Raw genomic sequence first — 18,614 nt, forward strand, 5'->3', positions numbered from 1 at the left:
TGTAGGATTTGTACAAATTGTGTTCTGTATTGTCCAAATAGGAGTCTGCTAATTTTAATTTTTTCAAGTAATGGAGGAATACAATTAATTACACAAGGACAGAGAAGTATCCTGTGAACACAGGGTTGTTAACATTTCATTGCAAGGGTTCAACTGGCACCCTAAATGGTAAAATACAAATGGAAAGTATAAATGCAACTTAAGGAGGCCAGGGCGGGGGGAGGAAGTGGGAACAAGCATGAATTACGTCTGTATTTTTAGATGGTAGCATTCATAGTTATTTTTGCAATACTAAGAGTCTTTGAAACATTTGGAGTAACTCTATTGACATTTCACTGGTATTGCCAAGGCCCAGGCGCAGCTGCTTGGATGCTGTAACACACTGACAATGCCATTTCTCTCTCAGCAGTTTCCTGCTTTGCAAAATTTCTGTGCATATTTCTTTGGGGTGATGTTTCTTTGCATTGATCCAACTTCCAATGGATTCTAACAACTTATTTATCAGAGGTTGCCAGGCAGGATTAGGGCTTCTTGTTTAGACCACGGCACAGCCTTCAGAGCTTGTTTGTGGCTGCTAACTGCCAGGAGATATCTCTGAGAGCATTAGCTGACGAGGAGGGGTGGGAAGGTAAAAGGCTGTAGCGGTGCATTGGTGGGAGTGGGTGAGCCATTTACCTTTTAATGTGTGACTCCCTGTAATCTCTTCAGTATTTATGGTGGTGTTGTGAATGGCTATGGGACTCATTCATCTAAACACTGTCCACACGCATGTAATTACACTCCCAGTAACATGTTCTGGTATATGAATTAATTTCAACATTAGAGTAAATACTGTCTAATAACATACAGGTTCCCATGATACTTAGAGTATTAAATTACAGATGAGAAATCCTCAGAGAGACACAGTGCTCTGTGCCACACAGGCTGCATACCCATTTGCTGCTCAGGGAGGAAAAAGCTCTGCTCAATATATTGTTTTGCTGTAGCATGACTTCACTGTGCTTGCTCAAGAATTACTGCACAATACTTTCTAGGGGCAGCCACAAGTTCATTGAAGTCGATCTCCATTTGAAAACTACTCAGAGAGCTATGCAGTTCAGTAATACTTAACATATATTGTTAGTGACTTCTGGTAGTTGTGGAGATTTTTTTATTTTTTCCCTAAATACAGCATGCAAAAGGCAGTAATGCTCCCAGTAACAGCAATAGGAGCCTAACCTTAGGCTGAGTAAAATCATAAACACAGGAGAGCGTCAACATTCTTGCATTCTGAGCTCAAATAGTCTTTGCTGTACTTTGTTAAGCAGACCTTTAAGGTTGTATTTAACATGACCAAATGAGTAGATACTTTTCAAGAAATAGTTTATGATTTTGACCTCTGTGTTTTGGCTCCCATGCTCCCAGTTCGCTTGAGTAGCTTGTCATCTACCCACCCTCTAGACTGCATGACAAATCTTTTATGGAACATTTTTAAAACAGCTTAAGAATCAACAATAAGGTCAGGATCTATCAATATCATAAGGGCAAGATTTTTACAAGCCCCTGCAACTGATTGGTGGATGCCTTACAGCACTGTACGTATCATCTGTCATTTCTGTAGTGCATATAGGGTGGCTTTCTGCAATACACTGCAACCAAACAAAGCAGTCTAGCGCATCTAGGACACTATGATTTTCTCTGATGCTTCTTGTCAAGTTTTTTGTTTAACAAGAAGGAATTGAGCACATATATATATATATATATAATTAATGCATAAGCAGTCTGGTTAGTCATTGATGAACTTTTTATGTACTGTTTGTGTATTTACACACATACTTAAGCATTCACATGCAGCCAAAAGCTAGAGATAAAATTATTCTTAATAGTGTACAGTCTGATTATTTTCTAAGTTACCTTCTGGTATTTTAGCCAAATGCTAAATAGTCAGATTTAGCATGTAATCTCGATCTGGTTTCTGTTTGCAGTTAACTTTCAGTTTGTTGCTGAAATGAAGCAGGATGTAAGGAGATCCTGGGGACAGGAATGGAGTGGGATAGTTGTGCCTTCAAAAGCTAATGGTGTATATAAAATAGAAATTTACACTTCCAAGATTTCCCTGTTTTCACAATGCATCCAGTATTGATAGCCATCTGATAAACTACACTTATTGTGCAGTTTTGACAGTCTTAAATTCAATTTGCCAGATACTTAATCTCCTCCAGAGCAAATCTAAACAATTATACTCACCTTTAAATCAATGCTGCATGTTTAGAAAATTGCTATGTACAACTAAAAAAAAATCCAAGGTGAAATTTTCATACCTTCACATAAAAAATGAAAAAGTGTGCATACATCATACTGCTGTAAGGCAATATGACTATGTGCAGCTGAGAAAGATTCATGTCAGAATAACCTGTAAATGGCCAGGGATAGAGATGAGTATTTCTTAAACTTTGTAACTGGGATTTTGACTATTTTTTTTTTACATTGTTAATTGAAAGTTCACATTTACCTCTTGTTAGTCTGTATTGCCATTGATATCTCCCGTTGTCTGGATGGTTTTGGGTGTTTCAGATACTGCTGTTCAGTAGAGATCAGTAACTATATTTATTTTAGCAAAAAATTTCAGCATCACAACAGTTATTGACCCTGGCAAACTCTACATATTGATTTGAAAAAAATCATTATGTTAAAAAAAAAACAAAATCCTCAACAAGATTTCAAAACTATTTAAGATAAAACATGGATGCTTTCAATTTTAAATTGTTCATTTTCTTTTATGCTGTGGAGGTGTGCATACGTAGGCACAGGACAGGTAAAGGAAGTAAGAACTGTATTAATAATTCATAAACACATTATAAAATGTTTTTAACACGAGCTGTCTGTAGGATATGTGACATAATATTTATGAGAACAGATGAAGTTGTGGGGCACAGAGCATTAAAAACACAACTGTGAAGTACTATATCCCACTCAGTTGCACCTAGTGGGGGGTGGGAGAGTGTGCTTGTACATTCCTACACACAAATGTGTACATTTTCCCCATGAAACAGAAGTGAGCCTTGACTTGGGAGGCCTGCAGACACACCAGCGCAATGCACGCCGGAGAGAGCTGCACCACCAGGCGACTGCAGACCTGGTGCCGTGGCAGAGGGGGATGTGCAGATCCATGTTTGCAATCCCAAACCTTGAGCAGAACACTCCTCCCAGAAAAGCTTCCAAATTGATTGCTTTTATGTTTGACTGTAGTAATAGCTTAGCAGCTATTTAAAATCTCATGGGATGCTACTTCCAGCAATGTTTACGGTTTTCAGCTGCAAAAGCATGTCCATTTATACGTGCCAAGCTGGCTTGCCTTTTTTCTATAAATATCTAAATTGCTGTGGGCATCACCCCTATTGTTATGTATTTAGTATACTCTGTAACTGGCACCAGCATTACACACCATAAATGTCTATGCTTTGATTGCATTATAAATAATCAGTATTTCATTATCAGTTTTTTATCACATGTTAACACATGAAAAAGTAGCTTTTTCTCTCCTTCAAGTCATCACGGTATTTTAATGTTTCAAGTAAGCACATTAGCTAACATGCCTACAGATCTGAAATATTAATCTCAGAGTAAGAATATAGGAATAAAGGAATAGCACATAGTGACAGTTTGCAAATATTGTATTAAAGAAGATTTTGGCTCAAGGATTTTGCTATTCTTGAGTCAAGCAAAGGGTGACCATTTCTTTATTTCTTCATTTGCTTTGTCTGAGATTCTTATTAACTGTTAAATGTTAGACAGGACATTTACAAGTAATAAAAAGAGGTTAAAATCTGAATTTAATTGGAACCCTCCCCAGCAATTTGGCTACATGTATCTTACTGATTTATCAATCCCTTAATGGACTAAGACAAAATGAAACATTGCTTTGTGATCTGCTCAGTCTTCCAAAACTTTTGGATAAGGTTTAAAGTGTGTTATTTCACAGCTGCCTTCAGGGAAAAGAAACAGTTTTCAGCTACTCTGAAAGAAAGGTAGTCTGGAGAATACCTCTAGAGTATTCTGGGAAATACTAAGAAACACTGAAATGAGAAAAACAAAACAGAACACCAAAAAACAACCAAACAAAACCAAACATTTTCAGCGAGTTTGAGCTGGGTTATAAGGCAATACTTGGAGACACTTCAGCACACCACAGTAGCATTTGTAATAATAGTTTCTAAAGTTTCAGGTGTGTTCAATTTTTTCCAGTTATTTTACCTTTTTGTTTGTCATATAGATAATTTGATACAAACAGAACCTTTCCTCCTAATAACCAACATTTTTTTTCCTGTATCTGCTTACTTAGTAAGATGCAGGGCTAGGATGAGATGCTGCTGTAGGAAAGAAATCTGTATAGACCTGAGAAAACTTTGCAGCAAATAGTTAATTTTCTCCTATTAGTCTTAGCTGCCCTGAAATATTTGATCAAGGATTTATGTGGTAAATTGGCATCCTCCGCTTCTTTTTGCAGTGATTCTCTTCATCTAATGTTTTTTTATTCTTAATTAGCTGTTCATTGATGTTAATTAGACAAACACTTCTTAAGTGGTATGCTTTTTCTTGCTCTGTAAACTATGAGTACATGAACATTTCTTTCAGTTTCCCAAAAGTGGTGATAGATGTTTGCTATCAATGTGAATTTCTGGGGTTTATTGAAATATATTCCCGAATATTTTCTTTTCAGACTTCACACATACCTTTTATAGGTTCTGGATATATAGTGAGTACTTAAAGCTGGACTTGCCTTAATTAAAAGGGTTATGAAAGCAGAGAAACGAATGTTACAGAGACAATTACAGAAAATCAGTAAATAAATGTGAGAGGAAAGCAGGCAAGTTCAATGTGAGATCAGTGGCACGTTGTCTGGTAACTCTTTCGTGGCATCTGCCTCATGTGCATTGTTCTATGTCATGACTGGAGGGACTAAAATCCTACTCAGATATAGGAACGCTCCCTGAGCTCTGAAGGAAGGTTAAGATGCATGAATACTGTAAATGAGAAATGGAGTGAGACTGCCTGGTTTTGATGAGAGCATTAGGGTGAAGTAATAGATTGAGCTGATATTTCTGAGGTGGGGAATGCTTTATATCATAAAAGAATGTGTAGACAAGGAGATAAAACAATACTGTGCTTTGTGTCAACAAGATACACGAAATGTGTGAGGAAATGCATGGAATTATAAAAAAGAATGAATGAGTTTTCTTGCCAGCACACTAATCTTTGCATAAATTCTGTTGTTTATTGCTTGTTGTAAGAATTAGGGTATCTTGTCTTATGTTTTTCTTATATAGTTTATTTGGATATACAGTGACTTATTGAAATCTTGGTCCTTCAAACATTTAGTGCTTTTTATCATGATAAGGATGTCTGCTGTGGGAATATTTGCAATAGTAAACAGTAGTCTTGAGGAGTGAGATTTCTAGACCCTGTCCCTACACTTTAATTTAAAAAGTTCATGCATCTGAGTGTAATTTTTCTTTTATAGTGAGGATCATATTGTAATTAAATAACATACCAGTACTAGAATGACTGTGTGGAGAAATAGTGCTGTAATGGTCATTATACTGTCTGTACATTTTTTTATTTTATAATTGATAAGATGCATCAACTTACAGATGTCTCTGGGTACTCATCATAGATGATTAGACCTGGGAGTAGCCTCAAGAGATCCTCCAGTTCATTCTTACATCCCAAGATTAATTAAACCAAAATTGTTCCTGAATAATATTTGCCTAAATTTAAACTCTGTTTAAAAGAAAAAAGAAAATATACACAAAAAAAAAAAAAAAAACAAAAAAAAAAAAAAAAAACAAAAAACAGATTCTATTAAATTAATTATTTAAAAAAATATAAATCATTAAATATATAATGAGGGGACAAGAAAAATTAGCTGACATGGGGTTTTTTTATAACTAACTTGAAAATTGTCCTTTCCTCTTTTCTCCCTCTCTCCCCTGCAGTTTTGGAAGTCAAATTTCACATATTGTGCTTTTGTAGATATATTCTCCTGTGATGTTCTGACTGATATCCTCCATCCAATTTTGATTCATTACACAAATTATTCTGATATATTCAGCATTTTAGGTAAAATTTTATTACTTTTCAGATTTCTTGGTATACCAGTTTTTTTCTTAAGCTGAATTTTCAACTGAGACTTGCTATATACTATTTGTTCTTCCAATCTCCATGAAGCCATTTAGATATTGATAAACATGAATTTAAATATCCACTGTAATATACTTTAGTGACAATCTGGGATGCCAAATCCATGGACAAATGTACGGGCATCCTGATTCTGTAAGTGTATCAGGAAGCACCACCCAAAATCAACACTTATGATGAGCTTCATCATAAGACCTAGTTTTCACCTGTCCATATCACTCTTTACTTGCATTGAATTTGTATGTGGAAACCTCGGTTTGAATGTACTTTAAAAAACGTCAGCAAAAATACTATATGTCCAGAATGAAACAAGGAGAAAGTATATTGGTTTGTTCAATTAAAAGATTATCTGACACCTCACAATGCCATCCTCAAATATTCCTAGAGGTAGGTAGGAGGAAAAGTAGATGTTATATACAGGTTATTATTCTTGAGTATTTAATATGAAACTCTGAAAATTAAATCTGCTTTAAAACTTTCTGGTAAATTCGGTTTTCTCAGATTTCATTTCTGCAGCAAACTTTATAGAAGTTTTATTCACAGTGGGTATGATCCAGCCCCAGAGCCAAACAAGATTTTTCCTGCAACGGCAACTTTTGATTGTGTAGGTTTTGCCAGGAGAGAGTTAGACCACGTGAGCAGGAAAAATCTCCCTCCTATATCCTGTGTAGCCCCTAAGCAGAGTAGATGAAAGAGCTGAATTTTACTGTTCTTCAGCTGTCAGTACATATCTGAAACCCGGTGTAGAAGTTTTGGATATTTTTTCCAGAACTAGTCCACAAAGAATTTTACAGCACTTTGACCCACGTGATATGTCTCAACACTTGTAAGGAAGTATATAATTTTAAAGAAGATGGTATGAAATAAGAGAATTTAAGGGGGTTTTGTTGGGAAAAAAAAAAAAAAAAAAAGCAAAAACAAAACAAAACCCAACATCAACAAAAAAGAAAACAAACAAAACCCACCAAAACATTCTGGGTCAAAGCAGAAAGCTGATCTATCCCAGTATCCTGTGACAGGTAACTACTGATGGGATACTTAGGCAAGAGCAGGAGAATGTTGTGATGTTCATCTAGAAAACTCTCCAATTCTCCAGCAGTTTGTGGCCCAACAACTTCTGTAGAAAGAAAACTGTTTAGATCCCCTGACTCATTTATTTCAGCAGCTGAATAGCATTCAGTGAATGAGGCAGAGTCTTGCAGGAAGAAAAAAAGATGTCCTCATGGTTAGTGACCTGGAGAATTGGTTTTCTTCATGCTCCTGACACATAGTAATGCTGTGCTGGTTACTAAACCCACACTTGATAAGGGGTTTACCTTAGCTGTGTATATTCTGGACATCTGACTTGGGATTGTAATATATACAAGTGTTGGAGAATGGCTCAGAGACAAGGGTCCTGAGCCCACAGAGCAATTGTATGATCAGAGCCTGTTCTAGGGGCTGATGCTGGGCCTCACTAGGGTTTGCCTGCAGCTGCTCGCAGCTGCTGATACAGGAGGAATGTCAAGGATACTTCGGCCTTGTGTACTGTGGTGTGTCGAAAACAGGTTGGGAGGAATTCGGAATAGTGGTCTGAGAAACCCAGTGTTATGGTAACGGTGGTCTGAGAAACATTGTGTTATGGTACTGTCGTGTACCGAAAACAAGTCAAGAGGAATTAGAAATAGTAGCATGAGAAACTTAGTGTTATGAGAAGCTTGTGCTGTAAGCTAACTGCAAGTAGGTGGACCGTGCGAATACAACCTTTAGATCTTAAGCCAATCAGCTAGTGACTAGTAGGCATAATAATTATCATTGTCTGTATAAATATATGTTCCCTGGACCAATAAACACACACTTGGATTGATGCTCTATCTTCCGCGTTGAACCCGTCTCGGCGTGTTGTTCGTCCGCAGCTCCGCATACAAGTGCTGAGACCTCGCAGCTGCAGTTGAAGTAAATTGCTCTGCCTTAGATATATAAAGCACAATATAACACTAAATCAGATTTTAGATTTCTGGCATTGCATCTGCTATCTTTAGAATAGGAATAACAATATGCACTTATCTCAGAGTTGTTATGAATGTGTTGTGAAGGACCTAAATGATGCATTGATGAGTATCACAGAAAGGCTCTGAAGAAATTAATCATTTAGTCTGTGGGTTTTGAATAGCATACAATAAACAAGGCACAACACCATAGAGTAAACAGTGGGTATAAAAACATAATATTGAATAAGAGTCACCAAGTGATTTATTCCCATCTTATGCACTGATTGAGGGCATTTTTTCTGCAGAAATACTAATTTGGAGTTTTATCACAAGGAGATTATGAACTGAATTTGTTATATGAAAGTAGATCATCTGAATTATGATGGTCCCTAATTTTAGGTGCCTAACTGACACTAGTAATTTGTGTAGTTTATTTCTAGAAGGGAAATACCTTCGGTTCATCTGACCTTGTGGAGCACGTAATCATTTTATATGCTTTTAAACATATCTATTTCTTATTATTTGATCTGTTACTTTTATCATGCATAGAAGCAAATCTAAGACTTCAGAGAACAATTTTATTGGATGATGATATGGACATGAAAATCCTATAAGATCTTACTAGGTAGAATAGCAACGTTGACACCATCACTAACATCAGAGTTTCTTCTCAGTTAATGAAAACAAAAAAAAAAAAAACTAAAAGTAGAAAAAGATCAATTTTGAGCAGGAAGATATGAATTAATCTCTGTTATGACTCTATTACAGTCAATCAGTAACAGAACAGTATGATATTCTGTCTGTATGTAGACAAGTGCCCTTTTTCTTGTGAGTCATGCCTGGAAAGAGAACTTAGCAACTTACTGGTTTTGTCAGTAACGCAGCATTTTATTGAGTGGGTCTGTTGGCTCTTTCACAAAAGGAGAAGTGTGAATTTCCCAAAGGCCTAGTGATTTGCAAGGCGCTATTTAGATTTATTCTTATCATTATGTTCGACTCAGTCTGCATCATGCAGTCAGGCCCCAGGTAAAATGTCAGCTTTCTGTGGAAAAGTCAGAAGGCTGATGAGTTTCAGGAGCTTATTTGCCAAAATATTCTACTCTGGTGAATAGGAATCTAGAGCTGCAGTGTTTATTTTTGTAATGTCAAAAAACAAACAAACAAACAACAACAAAACAAAACAAAAACCCCACAACCAGAGACCCAAGAAAACAATAAAAGAAATAAAATTTATGTTAAAGTCCCAAAAAGGTACTAGCCACTGGCTTCACCTCCATTTACACTGCAGTGTGGAAACCTGCAGGGTTTGAACACCTGGGGTTTATATGCCTTTCTACTATTTTGAAGACAAATTCCGTGAGAAGAGATCATAGCGTACCAGGTTGGAAGGGACCCCAAGGATCATCTGGCCCAACCTTTCTTGGAAAAAGCACAGTCTAGACAAGGTGGCCCAGCCCCCTATCCGGATGAATCTTAACAGTGTCCAATGTTGGGGAATCCACCACTTCCCTGGGGAGATTATTCCAGTGGCTGATTGTTCTCATTGTGAAAAATTTTCCTCTTCTGTCCAGTCGGAATCTCCCCAGGGGTACCTTGTACCCATCACCCCTTGTCTTTTCCATGTGACTCCTTGTAAAAAGGGAGTCTCCATCTGCTTTGTAGCCACCCTTTAAGTACTGGAACATGGTGGTAAGGTCTCCTCTAAGCCTTCTCTTCTCAAGGCTGAACAAACCCAGTTCTCTCAGCCTTTCTGGCTTCCCAGTGGGAGCCTTTCTGGCTTCTCTGTGGCCCTTCTCTGGACCCTCTCCAGCCTGGCCACAGCTTTTTAGCACATCAAGGACCAAAACTGAACATGATATTCCAGGTGTGGCCTGACAAGTGCTGAGTGGGATAATGACTTCTTTATCTCTGCTGGTGATGCCCTTGTTGATGAAACCCGGAATCCTGTAACATATATAGGTTTAGAAAACAGTATAGAAATTACATATTCACCATCTAGAAGTATAGAAATTACATATTCACCACATTTCATTTGGGTCACGTCTACAGCAAGCACATAAGTTTATTTTCAACCTGTGAGCTAACAGTTTTTGATAACACAATAATCAATAACCTCTAGTGAGTGTACACAGGACAATTTGTGTTCGTAAACATACTCAGCTCCTTGAAGTCATAATACTATTAGTAAACTCAAGATATTACCAATGCTTCTAAAATGAACAGTAAAGATTAACAAAAAGGAAAGCATTTCATCACTCTACTTGGGAAATTGTACTTTTAATAATAGAGTTTTCCCTATTGTCTTTTTACTGACTTATGCATTCAGTGGGATATGACATTTTATAAAAATAAATTATTGAGGCCTGGTTAAAAACTTGATTAAGTGAACAACAATTTTTATGGTGACCTCATTAGACTTTGGTCTTTCGATATTCTTGAAAATTATATGAAACAAAAAAAAATCAAGCCATAATTTCCTCCTAAATCCTTTGAACCCTTCCAAGTGAAAGTACATCATCTCCGAAGTTATCTTTCCAGAGCTCAAAATGTGAACAGCTTCAATCATTGTGGCCCAAGTAAAGGGGATACATGTTTGTCTCCTTAACAAGTTAATGAGGTGTTAAGCTGATTTTTTGATGACTCTGAAAAGCAAATAATTTTTTTATAAACCTCTGAATTGAATCAGAGCAGCTTGATTCAACACCTGCTGATGCTGACTATTAGTATTATAAGCAGTCGTTCACTGCAGAACCAGCTCCTCTACTGAGCAGCCAGAGTAAAGGTTGCAAAGAGGATAATGGTATAGCATGAGAATGGTATGTATTACATATATTATAATGAGGATGGGCAGTAATCTACTTCCGAGTTCAATATTGAACACTATGATCTTGGCCTAAGAAAATGCTATTGCTATTGCATTTCCACATTCAAATCTATGCAGTGATTATGTTGGATAACCTGTAAAAAAAAAAAAATGGTAAATTTTGATTAGTTATCTCATTCTTTTGTTACTTTGTGTGGTGGGTTGACACTAGCTAGGCACCAGATGCCCACTAAAGCCGCTCTATCACTCCCCTTCCTCAGAGGGATAGGGGAGAAAAAATATAATGAAAGGCTTGTGGGTCAAGATAAGGACAGGGAGATCATTCACCAGTTACTGTCATGGGCAAAATAGACTCGACTCAGAGAAAAATTAATTTATTATCAATCAAATCAGATTAAGATAATGACAAATAAAACCCAATCTTACAAGCACCTTCCCCTCTCCCCTCCCGTCCAGGCCTAACTTTACTCCCAATTTTCTCTACCTCCTCCCTTCCAGAGGCGCAGGGGATGGGGGCTGTGGTCAGTTCATCACGTCATCTCTGCCACTCCTTCCTCCTCAGGGGAGGACTCTTCACACTCCTGTCCTGCTCCAGCGTGGGGTCCCTCCCACAGGAGACAGTCCTCCATTAACATCTCCAACATGAGTCCTTCCCACGGGCTGCAGTTCTTCGCAAACTGCTCTAGCATGGGTCCCACAGGGTGCAGTCCTTCAGGAACAGACTGCTCCAGAGTGGGTCCCCCACAGGGTCACGAGTCCTGCCAGCAAACCTGCTCCAGCACGGGCTCTACTCAGAGCACCACAGGTCCTGCCAGCAGCCTGCTCCTGCGTGGGCTTCCCATGGGGTCCCAGCCTCCTTCAGGCACCCACCTGCTCCAGCGTGGGGTCCCCCCAAGCTGCAGGTGGGCATCTGCTCCACCGCTAACCTCCCTGGGTGCAGGGCACAGCCTGCCTCACCGGGGGCTTCACCGGGGGCTGCAGGGGAATCTCTGCTCTGGCTCCTGGAGCACCTGCTCCCCCTCCTCCCTCACTGACCTCGGTGTCTGCAGTTGTTTCTCTCACATATTCTCACTCCTCTCTCTCAGCTGCAGTTGCACAGGGGTTTTTTTGCCACTTCTTAAATACATTATCCCAGAGGGGCTACCACCATCACTGCTGGGCTCAGCCTTGGCCAGTGCTGGGTCCATCTTGGAGCCGGCTGGCATCGGCTCTGTCAGACATGGGGGAAGCTTCTGGAAGCTTCTCACAGAAGCCACCCCAGCAGCCCCCCCCACTACCAAAACCTTGCCATGTAAACCCAATGCACTTTGTTTGTAATCTAATTCATAGTATGACCACTGTTACCTGGATTGAGATTTTTGTAGGAAATTAACAGAATGCTCTTGTGAGTTTAGTGTGGAAATTGTATTGAAAAATTTGAATCTATGTAGGATCATAATTGTAAATAATCTTTGTTGAATAATGCTGATACACACCTGCACACATACACATATATAAATACAGTATGCAATAACCTAGCCCATTTATGTCCACTCTCCTTCCTATATACACTGATTCTGTTACCTAGTTAGTATATTCCAGAGTTAAAATTAAATGGCTCAAATGTCTAATAGTAATTGCGAATCATTCTTCCTTTCCATAATGTGGAGTACCAATAATAAATATATTTTTCGTTTTTGGTAATATACATATCATGTGGCTCTGGTTAGAAGACCATGCTCTTTGGATTTTATGGCCAATATAATCTGTCTCTATTGATTAAGTACTGTAATGTTGTTGGAGCATCTGAAAAGGCATTCAGCCAGTACCACAGAACTGTATACATTTTGTGTTGTATTTTGTCTCAGAGAAATTCTACAGCACTCTGTAATATGCTGAAATCCTTGGAGTTACTTTATAATTGTAGGAAACTTTTTCTGATGTCAAGGAACATCTATGTGGCAATTTCAGAGACTGCTGCAGAGAAAGCTGTTGTGCATTATTGAATGCTGCAATTGTAGTAAATAATTTTAAGTTATTAAACTAGAAAGTGTTTTATTGATAAAATATTTCTGTAGAAAATATTACTTGTTTATACAGTAAAAATTCGGTAGTAAAGCTTCATTTCAGCAATTAGTACTTTTTTCTTAGAAAGAAAGAAAAGAAAAGATGGAGTTATTAGTTTGTTTGTCATAAATTAGGAAGATGTGCTAACCAAAATTAACAGTTTCTGTCATCCATCTGAAGTTCTTCCTGCCCAGAAATTATCCACGAGAGCTGAATAACTTAAACACTTTAAAATAAAATTCCTACAGATAAAACCTATTGGAACATAGCAATTATAAAAATAATATTAGAATATTGGCAAATATATTTCAGCACACATTACATGCCATCCACACCACCCTGAGCAGGAAGGGCTTCCCTGTGCACAAAAAATTGCTCTGCTAACAAATAAGCAGGGAATAGACCTCTTGCTGGCTTTAAAAGAAAATAATTTAAAAAATAAGCTCAGAACTGCTGGAGTCTATGAGCAGAACACCTTCCTATAGTAAGCTTCTTGAACCTAGTCAGTAATTCTTTTTTTCCTTTACTTTCTTGGCCTTATTTCCTCCTAGACACCACTTCATTCATATTCCCACTGGAAAAATATGGGATACTTGAGGAAAGAGGATTTTTTTCTTCTTTTCCTCTTTCTTCAACTACTCTGTAGATTTTTCTTTTTATGGGAGAGAACAATTTATGAAGCTAGACAGAGATTATTTTTAATTTTGTTAATATCTTCATAAATATATGCAAGCTCTAAGGACATCACTTGAGTTACAGTGACAAAAATAAAGCAAAATTTGGTCTTGGGAACACACATTGAGTGAGTATAACAAAGAAAGGCAAAAAAGATAACACGGTATCTGTGGTTGAAAAGATTATTTAGGTGGGCTATGGAGTGTGAACAGGGTGAGTATTGACAGAATCAGCAGCTTCTGGCAGAACCCCAGGTAGTTTGCAGAACAACTCAGGGTTTACTTAGCCTGGAGGTGAAAGGCAAATTCAAAAAAAAGAGTATTCACGTTTTCAGCAGCAACCTCATAGGAGAATCTGAATATAGACTATTCCCTGAGAATATGTGGAGTGATGGACATCAAGTTGCTTTCAGTGTCTACTGTTTGTACTGTTATATGTTGTACAAAATACTTAAATAAAGCAGAGACTGGGACCATATCCACTAGCTACTAAATAAAGTAAGCCTCAGGGCCACCATTTTTACTTTAATGTTATAAACTGTGACTTACATTCATTTGAACTGGTTTTGCTTTTCTTAACAGTCAGAAATATTTAATTTAATGTGGAGGGTTTTTTTTAATTTTATTTTGATGGGAGAAAAAATCATTATGATTTAGTTTTAATTTGCCCTATTTTCCATAAAACTGGATAACCCCTTATTACCTGAGAAGTGCTTTCTGAGTTAGAGCTTTATGTTTCACTATCCAGTCTGACAGTTTAATCTTCATTTTCAGAACTTCTGGTTTTAGTTTACTATCATTAACAATTAGTACTCTTGCTCAGAACAGGAATAAATATAAGATGCTACTTCTGAACATCGCATTTATAAAGCTTGGTATGCGGCCATATAAATCTTTGAATCCCTTTGCACCATGCAAAAAATCTTTATTTTTACATACATTTTTGTTTAATTTTACATATCACTTCTTTAATGAAAAATATTTCATGCTTTTCAGTTAATCACCAGATCTAAAAGATTTCTATAGTCTTTACACATCTTTGAAGTTGGTATACATACATATATATTTGCAAATATTATTATAAGCATTTTGTTTCAAGTGCCTTCTAAATAATCTTCACTTATTATTTACTTCATATGTCTAATGACTAGTTATAATTTTACCTAACATACAAAATTGTAGAGTATCTATAGTATGTCTTAGGAAACCATTGGGAAAAACAGACAACTTTCAATGAATAAAACACTTTGCCAGTACCTGGCAATTATTTACCAGGGTTCAACCCTTTGCCTCTTACTTTGATTTCATTTTCTCAAGATATACCGTCTCCTGAATACATTTTTGGATCCTGCATTGTAAAATAGACTAGTGCTCCTAAACAATATTTAAAATGACATTTTTATTAAGTTGGCATGAAGCATGTTGCTGAATTGCTTTTAATATGATAATGTTTTGCAGTTTACTATGCCATAAGTGCCATAAGTGCAGCTTGGCAGTTGAGTTTACATGAATATTTCATCCAGAAAAGGCCATGAGTTTGTAATTATAAATAGACCTGTTCAACAGAAAGAAATGGATGATTCTACAGCTACTAATTTTCCAAGGAAATTATATCTAGTTGAAGACTGAAGGCAGAGGCTTCTAACTGCAGTGGGGCATTTGCAGATCACTTTAAACAGTATTATAGAAGTCCAGCTACTTTTCATAGTGAATTATTTGGGGTTTGGTATGCTGCTTAAATTTTGGTGTGTTGGTTTGTTCAACTGTGTATTTGCAAAAGGACTGGTCCATCACGGAAGTAATGCCAGGCCTACCTTCCTCACTCCTCAACCCTTATTTCATTCACCAGCCAGCTCACCCAGTAGCTCTCTCTGTTTTAGCTATTTTATGCTAATTTCCATATGGACTTTTACTTTCAAAAATAGTGAATATGAGCTTAAATTTTAACTTTCAGAATTTTCTTGTGTTATGAATGACACAAACACATCATACATATCAGCATTAAATCATGTCTGAAAAATTTGGTGGCCTACAACAGGATTACAGCATTGGTGGATAAGGACAGAGCAACTGACATCCTCTACCTGGACTTGTGCAAAGCTTTTGACAGTGTCCTGCACGACATCCTTGTCTCTGAATTGGAGAGACGTGGATTTGATGGATGGACCACTTGGTGAATAAGGAATTGGCTCAATGGTCACACTCAAAGAGTTGCAGTCAACAGCTCGATATCCAAGTGGAGAGCAGTGACCAGTGGTGTTCCTCAGGAGTCTGTGTTGGGACTGGTGCTGTTTAACATCTTTGTTGGCAACATGGGCAGTGGGATTAAGTGCACCCTCAGCAAGTTCACCAATGACACCAAGCTGTGTGGTGCGGTGACACACTGGAGGGCAGGGATGCCATCCAGAGGTGTCTGGACAGGCTGGAGAGGTGGGCCCATGCAAACCTCATGGAGTTCAACGAGGCCAAGTGCAAGGTCCTGCCCATGGGTTGGAACAATCCCAAGCACAAATCCAGGCTGGGTGAGGAGTGGATTGAGAGCAGCTCTGTGGAGAAGGACTTGGGGGTGTTGGTGGGTGTACTGCCTGTTAAGCCAGCAATGTGTGCTCGCAACCCAGAAAGTTAACCGCGTCCTGGGCTGCATCCAAAGAAGTGTGGCTAGCAGATTGAGGGAGGGGATTCTTCCTCTCCACTCTGCTCTCATGAGACCCCATCTGCAGTGCTGTGTCCAGCTCTGGGACCCCCAACATCAGAAGGACATGGACCTGCTTGATTGGGTCCAGAGGAGGCCATGAAGATGATGAGGGGGCTGGAGCACCTCCCCTGTGAGGCCAGGCTGAGAGAGTTGGGGGTTTTCAGCCTGGAGAAAAGAAGGATCCGGGGAGACCTTATAGTAGCCTTCCAGTACTTAAAGTGGGGGACAGGAAAGATGTGGAGGGACTCTTTATCAGGGTGTGTAGGGATAGGATGAAGGGTAACAGTTTTAAACTGAAAGAGGGTAGATTTAGATTACACATAAGGAAGCGATTCTTCCTTGTGAGAGTGGTGAGACACTGGTACCAGTTGCCCAGAGCAGCTGTGGCTGCCCCCTCCCTGGAAGGGTTCCAGGCCAGGTTGGACGGGGCTGGGAGCACCCTGGGCTGGGGGAAGGGGGCCCTGCTCGTGGCAGGGGGGTTGGAAGTGGATGATCTTTAAGGTCCCTTCCAACCTGAACCGTTCTCTGATTCTGTGATGATGATGATGATCACACAAAGATGCCCAGCCTGTCAACATCTGAGGCATTTATGGAATTGGAATTAGTGTAGCAGGGCTCATGAACTAAGTGGCTATGCCTTTTTAGACCCCAAAAATATACCTATATGGTATTGCACTACTGCACATTGATCTGGAAACATGAACAGGTTTAGGCCAAGCTAATTCATGTGTCTTTGTGACAGTTTCTATGATGTAGACATGCCAACAGATTAAAGAGAAAAGGGATCAGAAGCAGTAGCACGTTTTAAATGCTTATATTTAAGTGGTCAGCACTGCTCCTCTACACGTAGAAATAATAAAACCTACAGCTGCAGAAATGTATTTACATACATGATTTATTCTACTGTAATCTATTATTTTGTTTTAATGTTTTTAGGTTTTTTTACTCTGCTAGTATGCTGAAAGCACTTTTAGTGCCAGATCTTCCAAACACACACTGAAGTGACTTATGTGAATCCAGCCCACCGTAGTCAGTGCTAGTGCTACATATCAGCAAGATTAGCCCTGATGTCTTTGGCACATTTCTAAGACTGTTCCTAAGATACATGGTAAAAGAAGTTTATGTATGTAAGATGTACTGACAGAGTGAAGCAGCATGAACATGCCACTGTGTTTATTGATCAGGGAAAATGATTTATCCAGGCCAATTTTATCTGGCAGCTGTGATATTAATTGTTATGGATACATACAATAAGAGATAGGGAAGCTGTACTGTAATGTTACCGGTTACTAGGCTGTATTTGCCATAAACTACTCTACTGTGGCTTCCAGCTCTTTTAAAGCCTAAAATTTTGCCCTTGGTTGTACCTGTGCAATTCCCTAGAAGTTAATAGATCTGACTTTCATTAACAGAGAAGTTTCACTATGTCCATATGTGACCATGGAGCAATGAACAACTGTGGCAGGAACATGTTTACTTGTTTTCACATATGCATTTTGAAATACTAAAATAAAAATTAAAAACTGAAAGATTTATAGTATGGAGAAAGAAATGAGGAGAGCACTTGGAAAGGAAATGGAGGGAATATACCATATGTATGTAATAGCTATATAAATAAGAAATAAATAGTTATGAGTTGTATTCTCTCCCGAAAGAACTAAACCAGGTAGAGAGGTTAGAGGCTAATCTTTCCTCCATTGAAGTTAATGGCAAGGCATCCATTAACTTTAATAGGAGCTAGATGAGCCTCAGAAGTACTTAAGTATAGCAGCATAAAAGAATGAAATTGTGATTATTATGGAAAAAAATGCAGTGTAGAAGGATATTGACAGTGTAAATACCTTGGTATGAAAATAATGGGGAAAAGAATATGAAGTATTTTCAATTATCATTTCTGTTTTTTAAATGGAAGAGAGGAGGAGAGAAGAAAAGGAAGGAGGAAAATCAGGGATGTTGAGGTTTATGCTGAAGGACGCTACATGACAGGAGGAGTAATATTCAACAGTCTCAGATTGGCATCTAGTAGAAAATTTCTTGACAAATACCTCTATAGTAGATTTATATTAAAGGCAAAGGGAAAATTAGTGGACCCAATCCAAGAACTAAAATATAGAACTTAATTGAAAATATACAAATAATAATTATAAATAAAAAAACAACCAAACCCACACAAAAACCCCCTCAACTTAGACACATGATTATACAAATTTGCAGCTTAGATTTGCCTC

The sequence above is a fragment of the Tyto alba genome, unplaced genomic scaffold (assembly GCF_018691265.1).
Source record: "Tyto alba isolate M040663 unplaced genomic scaffold, T.alba_DEE_v4.0 Super-Scaffold_5, whole genome shotgun sequence".
Lineage (NCBI taxonomy): Eukaryota > Metazoa > Chordata > Aves > Strigiformes > Tytonidae > Tyto > Tyto alba.